The following is a 14,465-nucleotide window of genomic DNA, read 5'->3' as shown; positions in this document are numbered from 1 at the left end:
TCTAATGTCACAAACAGGTCAACCATTCCCAACACTTCAGTTTATGAAAGGACACATCAGCAATATAATTTCGCAGTTGTTAACATGAATGTGAACATTTATAGGCATCAGCAGTAGGCCTATATAGCTGAGACTTAGCACAGCTGATGCTGACAAAGTTTAGATCAGTTTAGATATATTCAATAAGGAAATACCAATATTAAGGTACTTTCTATGATTAAGGTTAGCAGCAAAGAAAAGACTTAAATTAGAAAATAAGACCTCATAGATGTGAAGCATCTTCATAAAGCATAGTCCCTGAGGAAAGGGGACAGGACAGGATCCGCAAGGCAGGCATTGCGGAGAGGGTTGCGGCTCGAAAAAGACCTAACATTTCTAATATTTTGTAGGCTATAACATTTACTAATTTAAATCTTTTTTTTTAACCAGACGTTTCTATGAAAGTGAATTTAACAGTATTTATTATTCATATTAAAATATAAACAATTTTAGTAATCTTGTGTAAAAATTGATAGTGTCCTCATCTTTTGATTGGTTGCTCAAAGCTCATGGGTGCCATCATTCTCGGTGCCAGTGCCGAACATTGACATATATATATGTGCCGAAAGGGGTTAGACGGCGAATTAGCTATGCTACACGTTAGCCAGGAGTATACAATAAGTTTTAGTTCTGTGACTGTACGTGTGTTATGGACCGGTTTGTTGTTCCGTTAAAACGAGAGAGGATGGACGTTGACGTCAAGGCTAAGTTAACGTTAGCTGTCTGCTGATCTTCCGCCTGTCAAAGCGCCATATTGTAAATTAAAACTGAATGAGATTACTGCCAAGTAACGCCACGTGGGTGATACGCTTGTGTTATTAAGGCCGTATATTTCCCGTACTTATTCAAGCTGTTGTGTATCTATTCGACATTGCCTGTTCGGCTGCATATGAACGGAACTTTTCTTGCTTTCCGTCGGCTAAAGACACACGAGGAGCGGTGGGACAACCAGCAACAAAAGAACTGGACATGAGCTGTGATTGACCGTTTTTCTTCTGTGAGTAGGCCTACATATTTCTTTAAATTGACTTATAGCTGTTGGTTAACTACCTTTAGTATTTTTGTTTGGACAATTTGTGTATTGTGTCTTCCTTATGTGTGCCAACTCATGTCCCATATGTTTTCTTTTTGACCATTGGTAGGCCTAGCTAATGCTAATAAGCCATGTGGGCGGTTAGTGCAGTTTGGCCTTGCAGTGATTAAAAACAGATATTGATTTTATAATGATGCACAAAGATTGAGCAGGCTGTTTATGTATGAAACACTTGGAGAAAGCCTGGGAGATGAGGAGAAAATGCTCTTTATCAGGATAAAGTTTAAACTGTTGCTATAGCAGTTCTTTTCATTGTAGAGTTCATTTGAAATGTGTCAATATGTTTGTCTGTGCTTTTTTCTTTGTATATATTACCGGATGATGAATGCTTTGTAAAATAGTGCTGTCTTGTTATCCCATGTGGGGTGGGCCAGATGTTTGGCATCATGCAGAAATAAAAATAAACTAACATTAACTAACTATAGTTCAGCACAGCCCAGTGTGTGTTCTTGTGCTGAACTATAGTGGTTATGTGCTGGCTACAACTTATGACATTTTTATAGGTTTTGTGTAGCTTGTTATTGTTTACAAAAAGTGATTTCTGTAACTGAATGTATGCGTAGTGTTGTATTGCTTTAGTACACAGTAGCTATGTTTCCATCCACACGTTTCTATCCAAATTAAGTGATATCGAATGAAAAATGCCTTATGTAAACAGTAAAATCCGATAGAATTTCATGAATATCGACTCAAAGGAAATACATTCGGTCTCATTGGATTTTCTCTTGATCGATATACGGCTTATGCGATAAATGCTGATGTTGCGTGAATTGCGATTACGTTTTAGGTCATTTTATGGTTGCAACCCGCCACAAAACGAAGAAGTAGTTTTAGTTCATTTCCACCCAGTATTTCCGCTCTATTTGCACACATGACAGGTGTCAACAAAGACACATGTAAGTGGAAGAACGAGGAGACAAGAGACTTTTTGAATTTAATTTACGAGCAAAATATAACGGCTATTTTAGATACAGTAGCAAAAATCTAAGAAATGCCATAATTTATCAGGAACTCGCGACGGAAATGACCAACAAAGGTTACGACAAGCCGTGGGACGTCCTCCGGAGTAAATGGAAGGCGCTCAAACAGCGATACATGTCTCAAAAAAGAGTTGTCTTGCAACGGTGCCGGAGGGAAAATAAAAGGCAGGTTCCACCTTTTTGATGAGCTGGATCAGATCCTCGGCCAAAGGCCCATTGTAGCTTCTTTGGCTTCTAATATTAACAACAACTACTTTTGTCTAGCAAAACTTTGTTCGCAAATGTTTGCTTGAATTTTGTGCGATTCAGTGCAAAAATGAATGGAAACACCTTTTTAAAATGTCTCAAATCAAGTAAATATACCAATTTAATCGCAAAACAGCATGTGACGTCATTACGCACAGGTTTTAATTCGCTTTAAAGCTGTTGGATGGAAACACACTTTCACCAGCTTTATTCGCATGAGTTTTTTTACCGAACTTCAGATAATTCGATTGACAAGTGGATGGAAACTTAGCTAGTGAGGCATGAATACAGTCTTCAGCTCACTGAAGCATGTGCATGTATAATGCTGGTCAAATAGATCTCAGAAGAATAACACCAGGCGCTCATTTCAAGGTGCATTATAGTAAAAACACACTTATCATGTATTGTGATCATATTTAGGCATTTGTTTTACAGGACAGCTAGACTAGATACTGGTGATTGTGAAGTAAAACCAGCAAGTGGAAATTTCCCAGAACATCCTGGATGTCATGGTGTTGGGGAGGTGGCTGGGCTGCAATAATAGGTCTAAAAGATTGCAATATCATTCAAAGAGCCGCATCCAAAGACTTATTAGCTCCAGGAATGCAGAAAGATGAATTTATAAATGCAAGGAACTTTGACAGTGTAAAATAGCGGATGTCATGAAGAAGATTAGAGCATAACAAATAACAGAAATGTAACTTTTGCCAAAGCTTCATGGGGTTAAGCCAATTTGACAAAGTCCAGCTGCTGAGACTGATGAGTTTAGCGTGCGATGTCCATAAATGACCACAATACAGATTTAGATAACAACATGGTCTACCATCAGACACAGAACTTTATATTTCTTAAACCACTAGTGGTTACAATCTAAGACCGACAAACAGACTATATTGTTCTCGAGTGTGTAATGAGCATCACAGTTTCATAGGCCGAGAAGCATTGCAGTATACTTTTTAGTCTAGTTTCCTTCACACATCAGAGTTGATGAATTTACTACTCCAAATGCCCTTTCATTGCTTTCTGTTTTCAGCAGTGTTTTCAGATAATTTAGATACATTATAGTATATAGGAGGGACTGGCAGAAAAGAAACTGTTAAGAGTTAAAGTTTCTTTGTGGGCTGAGAAAATTCCTGAAACCTTTTTTAAGGTTAATAAAACTCATTGAGAAGCTATTGGAAAATGTTAAAAATGCTTTCAGCCTAATGCTCATAAAGATTAAAACCAGGCACAAGGTTTTATTTTTTATTTTTTTTTTAAACCAAACAAAAACACTGCTATCACTGCGTGACAACTCCCAACTGCACAGTGGCAATGCATTAAAGTGCAATGAAAGAAAATCCAAATGGCAGGGAAGTAGTTTGAATTAAAGGAGACAGTACAGTATCTGGATGACACTTGATCTCCGTAATAATCCATAAACTACTTTCACAGGTTCAGCCAGAATAAGTCGTCATCTGCTCATGTGCTTCTGATCAGACGTGAGTCTCTGCCTGCAGTGCTGACCTGTCATAGCTTGTGTTTGGGTCCCAGCGTGTCGAAAGGTGTTAGTGACTCAGTGTTACTGTTTGTTTGGGTTTTGAAAACATGGGGGGTGAGAGGGACTCAGTCCTAACACCAGTGGATTTCAGCTTCGGCACCTCTCCACTGCCTATATTGTTTAACCTCCCTCTAATACTAAAAATAAATATCTCAAGAGCCGGTTTAGGATTTCCCACTGTGAGGCATGATGGGTTTCCTTTAAACTCCCTCTAGTGTCAATCGAATGACACAGTTTAAACCAATCTGTTTTTTTATGTAACCTTTGACCTTAAACAAGCCACTTGGTCCACTCGTAAAACATTTCCTGGACAGTTACTGGAGCCATGTATCACGGCATAGTGCCTCAGGGGCTCAGCCTGAATACATTTGTACTTCTGTCAGAGGGCCTTCCATAGGAAATCTATTAACACTGGGGTTTACTTAATCAGCATGAGTGATGGCCATCACTATTGGTTAAGCAATGGAGAAAAATAGAAGCTGTGTCACAAGGTCATGCTCCAGTGTTCTCTAATGAAGGAGCCTTTTGGTGGTTTGGCCCGCTCAACTTATACATCACTTGGAAAGTGTGAGTCTAAAGGACAATATGAGCTATATTTAGAGTTATGGCCCATTAACTTGTAAGTCTGGTCTGCATTTTCCTCAGTTACCTTGCAATGCTGTCACTGGACACAGTAAAATAGCAATAAAACTAACTTTGACATAATAAAATGAAGACTTTATTTTGCAATGATTGAATATCTTCTGTGGAAGTTGTTTTTCATCCTGTACGAGGCTGCAGGAAGTTAGGAAAATGTAAAGAAGAGAGAGACATGTACACTTAACGTCCACAGGTTATCATTAAAAGTCACCAGATAATGGAAATCTTTCATCTCATCTTTTTATCCGTCACCAGGCTCTCTCACATGCATAATTATAACCCAGAGGACAGGTGAGGCTTTGTTGTGGTTGTTTGTATCTTCTCCTTTGTCTTCTGTCTTGATACCAGAGAGGCCTGCAATATGTCTCAACCTATATATAATATAAGAGCTTCCTTTTTAAAGTTAGTGTAGCCACAGCAGGTTGTTCCATATGGTCTATATGGTGATATTGGAGGGAGTCTTGTGGTCCTAATGTGGCGTCCTCCAGTTACACTTTTTTTTATTTTTTAGGCTAGATCAAAGTGGAACCGCTATCAGCTGGGATGCTATGAGCATCAGACACACAGGGGAGGTCATGAGGCGGTGCTGCTGGGAAGGTGTCCAACTTCAAGGCCTTTGAGCAGGGGCCCTGCGTCATCCGCCATTATGAGGTGGGCCAGCCGGTTGGGGGTGCCACAGAGGGAAAACAGCAGGGCGCCCTCAGGGATACAAAGGACAAGGACCCTTTTGAAGTGGGTAGGGTTGCAACTCTGTGGCTGCGTGACCCGCCTAGCTAGAACCCCACCCAACTTCCACATATCACATATGGACACCTCCAAAAACTACCCCTGGGAGCACTGTGGCTCCCAGACCCAGGCATTGTAATTTGAGACTGGCTGTAGCAGCCAACAGACCATTGATGGAGTCTCCCCATTGGTCCAAACAGGAAGTGAGCGTGACCCTGTGAAGCCGTGGGGTCGAATACGTCTCTTTTAACAGTGACAATTGGATTAGTGTCTTATGTGGACCAGACGACCTCTGGATCCCATAAACGCATACACATTCACACAGGTAGAAGTAGCCTGGGAGCACTTACACTTGCACATCCTAAAAACACATCTTATTTTTGGCTGCCTGGCTCTGAGGAACTTAAGCTTACTTTAGGTTTCCCCATTATGTTCGGGCAACAGCAGTGTAGCTCATCAAGCGCATGATGTCACCATTTTCATTTCTGTTTTATGATACAGGGTCGATAATTGAAAGTGTACCGTTTTCAGTGGATGAGTCATCCAGTCCGCCATGCTGCGCTGTCTATCTTTAGCTCTGCATTTATTTTTCAGCATAGCTTTTTTTTTTTTTTTTATATTTGAACAATCTAGCAGCAGACACACACCTTCTCTTTAGGGAGACGCAGGAAAACAGTGTTTTGTAGCTCTGCTCCCTCATGCCCTTTTTTCCTCTTCTGTCTTCCTCCCTGCCTTTCTCTTTTCTTTGCCCCCTCTCTCTTGCTCTTTTTTTATGTCCTTTCTCTCTCTCTCTTGAGTAGATGAGGGCATGCCACTATCACTTTTGCAGACTTTAAAAAAAGATGATTAGACAGATTTAATGCCAGTGGAGCCAGTTCTATTGTCTGGTCAAATCATTTTGCGTCTAGTGCATTTATACACGTGTGCATGTGGTATGCGTGTGCATTTGTATGTACTGTAAGTGTGTGTGTGTGTGTGTGTGTGTGTGTGTGTGTGTGTGTGTGTGTGTGTGTGTGTGTGTGTGTGTGTGTGTGTGTGTGTGTGTGTGTGTGTGTGTGTGTGTGTGTGTGTGTGTCATATAAGTGCTGGCTCAGAGGAGCAGTGGTGTATACACTACCATCAGTCAGAGCCAGACCTGCTTTATTGGCTGCCATAATTAAAAAAGCTTTTAGAGGAGGGTGTGCCGCTAAAGGGGGCAAGGTGGGGGTGGCGTTGGGCTGGTTGGAGGCGCAGAGTGAATAGTGTAGGACAACCGCCTGCCAAAAAAACAGACTAGTTGTGCACGGGCATACTGCAGAAATTGAAATTTCCTCTGACTGTGCCTAATTTTAAAACCCACTCAGAGGTGTTGTTAGGCACTGGCATGGCTTGTTTTTTCTGAAAATTCATGTTGAAATGTTAAGACTACTGCGTAAAAGTTTATATAGTACTCAGATCCTTTACTCAAACCTGCGATAACTCATTTTTGGCCACTTGGGGGGCAGCAGAAACAAGCTGTGAACGCATCACGTACATTTCATCACCTTTCAAGTTTGATATTGCGAACCGGAAGTTACAGAACAACATTAGCTTTTATTTGTTTGTGTCTACCTGATGAATGTAACTCTTATATTCACTCTCTTTAGCTCTTGTTTTGGTCTCTGCCACCTCCTGAGGGAAATATCGGACTCTTTAGCTGCTAAATGCTCCACTACGTTCACCAGCTAATCTATAACTGTTTGTCTGCTATTTGTGCAGTAGGTAGTGTACAGTGGGTTTTTAGGGCCGAAAACGACGCTATGAGAACGGTGAGACTGAACCAAAACTGTAAAGTTGTGGGCTGTACAGTTAAACAATCAGCCGAAACTCACTATAAAGCTCTGTATAGCTGAGGGGAGCTACAGATTATGGCGGTAATTCTCTGGGTTCATCATTATGTTCATATTGTCTGTACAGTAAAAGGAAAAAATACTGGCAGCCGTCTTTCATAAAGGTTCTGTGGTGCTGTTGGTTTCTTTAGCGTGACTTACCTTTAGAGAGTCAGGAAATTCATGCTGATGTAAAGAGGTATGTGGAAGTGCTTCAGGCTGTCTGCAGCACAGACTATGACCTCAGCAAATGTATTAGTTAATCCTATAAAAGATGTTCCAAAGAGGTCATTGTGGCATCCACTGGCCACTAGAGTGAGTTGGAATTTCCAAATTTAGATAAATTAACCAAATTATTCTACTACTGTAAACGTACCTCATGTAATGATGCCGCTACTGAAACATTCTTGTTGCCATTGGTTGCTGTGTTTACATATCTAGAAAACATTTATTTTGCTGGCAAAGCCCTGCAACATGAGCGTGGATGGAAACAATTACACGTCTCGGACATGCCCCCAGTGATAACGGTGTACGACTCTAACCTAAACACACTGGAAAGCATAAATATTCATAAGAGGCAGGGCTGGATTAGATGATGCTATAAATGGGATTCTGGGGTTTTCATGATGGAGGAAGTGGACATAGCTATGTTTAGCTGCCCATTGGTATACTGTACACAAGTTCATATTACATTACTGGCTCCAGCTAGGAAATTGAAGTTGGCCATTATTCATCGAAACCAGATTTGTGAATTAAATTGTTTTGCATTGGTTAGCTATGGTTTCACACAGTACAGGTTGTACTGTAAATCCAGTGTGTATATCCATTAGCTGTGTGGGATTGTGTCAAAGTAGGTTTTCAACGTGTGGTTGTGATTAGCAAGGTCCTTAAACTCCCCCAGGTTGTGAAAACATTTGAAAACACTTTTCATTTCCTTAGCTTGAACTGGAGAGACACACACACACACACACACACACACACACACACACACACACACACACACACACACACACACACAGAGAGCACTCTCTCTTCCATATGAACGTAAATGATCCTGCTCTCTCACAGAAGTCCAGTGGAGCAGACCTGCTTTGCCTAACCTCTGGGGTCATATAGAGGGGCTCTGAGCCTGGTGCGTACAACTACTGAGCCCCACAGTTTATCTCCACTGAACCTATTGAATATCACAGAGGGGGGGGGGGGGAAACATCCCTCTGTTTACTGCTGCACCTAGAGGTAAAAGCAGCAACTTGGGGGAGAAGGTGTGAGTTTTGGGTTCAGGTGCAGGTCAGAGTTAAAGAAAGAGGTTGAGGTTAAAGGTCTGTGCGTTTAACTGCTTCTACCCTCCGCACTGAGTGTCTTCACTCACATGTATTTACATTAAACTTCACCTGACAAGCTCGTAAATGTACCCATAATGCAAATCTGCACATTCTGTATGAACAAATTATGTATTGCTGTAGTGTATGAGGCGTAATTGTTGTAATGGGTTTTTGTTTTACTTTTGTACTGTAAATGTGTATTATTTTTTTGTCCTGCTGCATACATTCTCATGGATTTTTTTTTTTTTTTTTCGTGTTTAATTAAAATCTTGCTACTGTTGTCATGTAGCATTGGTCATATTTTACATCATACATTTATTTAATGTGTGCAGTTTTATTGACTGTTTTTTGTTTCACAGTCTAAATGGCTGGTTGTGAAATGTATTGCTCTGCTATTATACTGTATATGATTTTTGGCTGTATCTTATCTGTTGCTAGAGTGATCCTTTAATTCCCTCTGGGTTTCATTACATTTTCATTTGAACTGATGTTGCACAATGTTTGAAGTTGGTGGGGAATATGGGTGAACTGGACCCCCCCCTGTCTTCCTCCTGAAATGGTTGGGTAGAGGTGGAGGTGTTAAAGTGTTTTGGGCAGACAGTCTCCTTTTCTCAGGCCCAGGTTGGGGCAGAGGAAGTTTCTGGGCTGGTTCTTATGTTCAGGAAGAGAGCAGGCAGGGGTGCAGGATCTGAGCAATTACACTATTTGGGTTACAAGGGAGCTATTTATTTGCGCAGTTTGACATGTTTCTGTCGACCGGGGGAGCTGTGCAGCATGGAAAACCGATAGCGCTGAAGTGTATTTATTTGTTCTGCAGGCGGAGCAGCCAAACAGAACAATACTGGGGCGAGGAACTGGAAATTAGAAAGTTAGAAAACACACAGAGTGAGACAACTTACTGAGTTTTTCAAAGAGTTGGGCCTTTAGTTTTGTCCCAGCACGCTGTGCACTGAGTCCTGTGGAGTTGTAGGTGGTAGAGAGGACATGTCCTCCATCTGCCTGAACAACTTCCCAGACCACAACATGATGCTGGCGACTGACCAATGGTGAGATGAGTTATGATTTTATTCATGGTTTAGTACACAATCATAACCATCTGTCAAGCAAAGGCCTTTATGTTAAATAAACCTGAATTATCAACTTAAATCAATAATACAATGAATTAACATAATTCTTATCCTTTGTCTGCTATGCCCCACCCCCTTTAGTTACCAGGGGTGGGAATCGCAAGAAGCATCACGATACTTGATATGTCACGATACGTATTATTGTGATTTTAAACATAGTGTATTGCAGTATTCTGCGATATATTGCAATTTATTACCTTTTTCCAACTTCAAAATTTTCCCAATTTCAAATTACAGTATGTCCCCAAAGGGAAACTGTCAAATTCCAAGAGGCTTTATTAGCATGACCATATTTACACACAGTATTGCTAAAGCACATAGTTAACAGGGAGACATACACATTAACATACATCGATTGTCAACCATTGTCGACATCTGTTTTATCTAAAAAGATACATTTCTCTGTTTCTTCATCTCACTTAAATGTTACTGCTGCGAAATGGCATTGTCAAGCAGACAAACTGACCAACACAATAAAAGATTGATACTTGGCGTCTGTGTATCGATATAGTATTGCCACGGAAAATATTGCGATACTATGCTGTATTGATTTTTTTTTTTGTCGAGCTTTCCATTCTTGCAGGATATGCACTATACAGTTTAACAGTAGCAGTTTTACCACTTACAATTCTTAGTACCTTATTAAACAACAGGTCTTTGATTTTTAGACAGAGGTAGACAAAAGCTTATCATTTCCTGCTAGCGACTGTCGATTGTGACTGCTAAAATGACAACTGGCAGTAGCAGGTTCTATTAGCTGTAGCTAATTAAGCTGATTCAGTTAAAAACTGTCTACAGCTGACTTTTGAATGTGTCCAGCGGATACATGCATTTGATAGCCAAATGTACATAATATTGTACTCAAAGACTGATGCTAAAGCTGGGGCCTGTTTCACAAAACCAAGATAAGGGATTAAGCCGGGATTTCCCAGTTATCCTGGATGAATTAAGCCTTGATTCGGTTTCACGAAAGCGGAGGCGCATAAATCACCATGGAGATTTATTCTGTGCAGTTAGCCTGGTCCCGACCAGGCTAACTGCCAGGATTTATTTAATCCTGGAGCCTTTTCTGTTCACTTAGCAGTCACTCTGGTCAACGAAATGAATGTGTTCTTTAATAGGCCTAGTTATTCCATGTTTTCATAGCTGATTACGGACGGCGTTGGACCGGGTGGAAGCCGCGTCAATTTTTATCGTCACTTTTCAAATTAATAGTTAATTAATTTCACAGTTTACCACAAGTTTGTTGTTCTTATTATTATTATGTTCGATACCGTTTGAGTTAAATAGGAATTGTAGAATCATTTCTGTCAACATAATACTCATTTTTTGGACTATAGCCTAAATTATTAGTTTCAACAATCATCACCACGTCAGATTGGCGGATCTATATTCTACATTTGGCGAATAAAGCAATTGCTATCCTGACATTTATAAATGTTCCTGTTATTAATTTAACAACCATTAGCCTATTACTTTTTATAGGTAGGCCTATTGATATTCATTACTGTTAAACTATAGCCTACATTTATGAAGACGTCTGCACTGTGTTTTTTGAGGTTTATATAAAGTTGAAATGGCGGCTGAAGTTCCAAGGCTGTTTTCGATAAACTCATTAATAGGCCTATATGAACAATATAAAAAGATCCCGCTGCGTGTGTGTTTTTCGATTTACTATGGCGTGCCCATTCACAGACCGGCGTAATGGACGAAGAAGCACTAATACTAAGAAGAGCTTTCCGACGAAAGATTTTTTGGACCGGTCGGACTTTGGCTTTTGACGACAGCCATCTGTATGACATTGCAGCAGAATTTTGTGGAGATGGCATACGCTATCTGTGCAGACTGCTGGGTCCGAAAATTCAGCACCGACATCTCGAGCCATGGCCTCCACCATCCCACAGACGGTGTGTATAGGGCTACGGTTCTTTGCCAGTGGCATATTTTTATATGCAGTTGGAGATGCCGAAAATTTGAGCAAAGCCACAGTTTGCCGTTCAATCAGACAAATGTATTTAGCGGCAAGGATTCCTGAACATCTTCATCACCTTTCCTGGACACAAACGAACATGCTTCATTAAGGAGGAATTCTACAAAATTGCAGGTGGGCCTAACATGAATTACAGATTACAGAATCGTGTTACTTTCACAGTAGGCCATTACTCATTATTTCGTGTTACAGGTTTCCCTAATGTGATAGGTGCACTGGACTGCACTCACATTAGAATAAAACGCCCCTCAGGTGTTCATGAGGGAGACTTTGTGAATCGAAAATCCTACCACAGTATCAATGTTCAGGTAAGTAGGCTACTTATGTTGTCTGTCAACTGCATAGGCCTAAATTAATTCTGAGCATGACATGACCTTGACACAACCTATTGTTTCAGATGATCTGTGATGCTGACTGCACTTTCAGCAATGTAGAGGCGAAGTGGCCTGGCTCGGTCCATGACTCCAGAGTCTTTAGGGCCTCTACAATTTTCCAGCGACTTTCACAAGGCAAGCCCCAGGCATTTTATTGATAAGCACCTTGAACATCATGATAGTGTCAACAGTTTCCCTATACTTCTTGTTCTAACTATTACATTTTGTGTTCTCAGGGGAATATGCTGGTGTTTTGCTTGGTGACAAGGGCTATGCATGTCAGCCATTTCTTCTGACTCCATTTGCAGACCCCCAGACAGCAGCACAGCACACCTATAATCTTGCCCATGCAAGATCAAGGGCCCGCATCGAGATGGCATTTGGCCTTTTGAAGTCCCGTTTCCAGTGCCTTCACCACCTAAGAGTCACCCCAGAGAGGGCCTGTGACATCACTGTTGCCTGCACTGCACTGCACAACATTGCCTGCCTGAGGAAGGAAAGGGCTCCCAGAGTAGCCTTGGATATGGACTGGGACAATGAAGCAATATTCCAAGACACTGTCAATGGCAGGCTGGTCAGAGACCAATACGTTGCCAATTACTTTTGATTCCTGAGTTATGTATGTTTCATTTGGCTTTTGAAGTGGACATTTGTTTTTGGTTTAATTGTATAGAGTAGGCCTATATACCAAGGAAAAGACACCACAATGTTTTTTGACCTTTTTATTTTGTAGATGTCTCACTTGTCTGCTGCGAGCTTGGGGAAAGAACAAAAAAAGATGAATACATTGTGTTGCTGTCATTCTTAAAGTATGCATTTAAATGATCATTTACTTCTCTCTCCAGTTTCTTGATTTCCAAATCCAGTTTCCTCAGGGTTTGTCTTTTGATTTGCATATCAAGGTCCATTTCCTGCATTTTTCGTTTCTTTAACTGAATTTTTATCTCTGCCAAATCTATTTGTTTCTGTAGGTGTGTTGTGTACAGGGACCTGACTGTTTGGGAACTCTGTAGAACACATATCAGTTATGACTTGGCTGCTGTGAGACTTTCTTAAATACAGCAGGAATTGTGCATGGTGTGAATTTGTTCTTCAGGGTAATACTTACGATGTTGGCAGGCTGAGTGTTGGCCTGCACAGTGTCTGGGTCCTATTAAAAATATATTTGCTATGAGCACCACATCACTATAATCCATTATGTACTAAATAAGTATTTCCACAAGAGTGACATGATACTGTACCTCCTGTCTTCTTGAATCCACTGAAATAGTTTCCTCCTCGTCTTGTGCAGCAGATGTGCCTTCACCCTATACCAGATTCCACAGAATTGTATTGACAAAGGTTTGACAGGGGCCAGGCCTTGGGGGGGCATTAAGAATTAATACTCACCGGATCTAGGTCATCATAAAGGGGCTCCAGAAGAGTGATAGTATTGCCAGACACTGCAAGACAATGTCAGACAGTCCACATGATATCTTGTAGGCTAAATGGTTTATTATGTTTCATATTCAGGCTACTACAGTATAGGAATAATGTAGCCTACCTTGTATGAAGTGGGCACTTTCTGTGGGTGGGACAGAGTCGGTGGAGGTCCCACCCTGGATTCCTTCAATTATAGGCCTCCCTTTGTTCAGGTCGAGGGCCACCTCCTCTGCTGGGGTAAATTCTGGGGTAGCTGGGCCACCCCCCGTGCCAGACCTATGTGTCCTTTTTTTTACTGCTAAAATCAGTACAAAATAATATCAAATATGAGCAGTCCCCTTACGAGTAACCTATACACCTCATTTGTAGTAGGCCTACATTGTTTCACTAACATTAAACATTTACCAGTCTGCAAGATGTTCTTGTATTTGATTTTGACTTGCTGCCAGGTCCTCTTTTGGCCAGTCATGTTTGCTCTGTGAACATGAGTAACAGAAATTACATTAAAACCGCCAGACTATCATAACAAGTAACAGCCTTGCACGTTAATATGTATACTTAGAAGAGAAAAAAAAAAAAAAAAAAAAAAAAAAAAAGGCGTATCATTTGAGTATTTTAATTTAACGTTACTGTGTAGGCCTATACTCTATTTAATCTTCATGCTACATTGACAAGCCAATTAACTTACGTTGCTGACTTTTAAGGATGATGTGATGTACAACTGTTAATCTCTGCAAATAAAGTACTAAATGAATGGTGTTAATATAGCCTAACTGTTTCAGTGCAGCAAATATATATTTTTGGGGTAATAGGCTTACTTACGCATTCAGGCGGTCCGCAATGGTTTGCCACGCTTTTTCTCGCTGTTTAATGACAGCGGCCGTGTTGCCTTTTTTATTAATGATGTCTTTGACTTCCTCATATGTCTCCATTAGAATCTGCTGCTCACTCTGTGTAAAGTATGCACAACGTGTCTTCTCCATTTTGGCATCAGTAAATCTGTGATCGACCTCGCTGTCTTTTGAGGAAAGCCGTGGACGCGCATCTATCTGAATTAGTTCAGCCTGGCTCAACCTAGTCGCTCCTCCTCAGCCTGGCTTGGCCTTCGTGAAACGCACCA

The 14,465-nt window shown here is 40.8% G+C and overlaps 1 long non-coding RNA gene and 1 pseudogene across 1 annotated transcript in view; both read left to right on the top strand.

Moving 5' to 3' along the window:
* Positions 1–569: 569 nt before the first annotated feature.
* LOC120575152 overlaps positions 570–14,465 on the top strand; it is an 83,361-nt gene continuing 69,465 nt past the window's right edge. Inside the window, exon 1 of the long non-coding RNA XR_005641952.1 lies at positions 570–1,036. This is a non-coding gene — a long non-coding RNA (uncharacterized LOC120575152). The remainder of the gene's footprint in view (positions 1,037–14,465) is intronic.
* Positions 11,236–13,097, top strand: LOC120575151 (annotated as a pseudogene).

Source organism: Perca fluviatilis, chromosome 15 (genome assembly GCF_010015445.1).
Source record: "Perca fluviatilis chromosome 15, GENO_Pfluv_1.0, whole genome shotgun sequence".
Taxonomy (NCBI): Eukaryota; Metazoa; Chordata; class Actinopteri; order Perciformes; family Percidae; genus Perca; species Perca fluviatilis.
The sequence above is the reverse complement of the archived record's forward strand: the minus strand, read 5'-3'. Positions and strand labels throughout refer to the sequence as shown.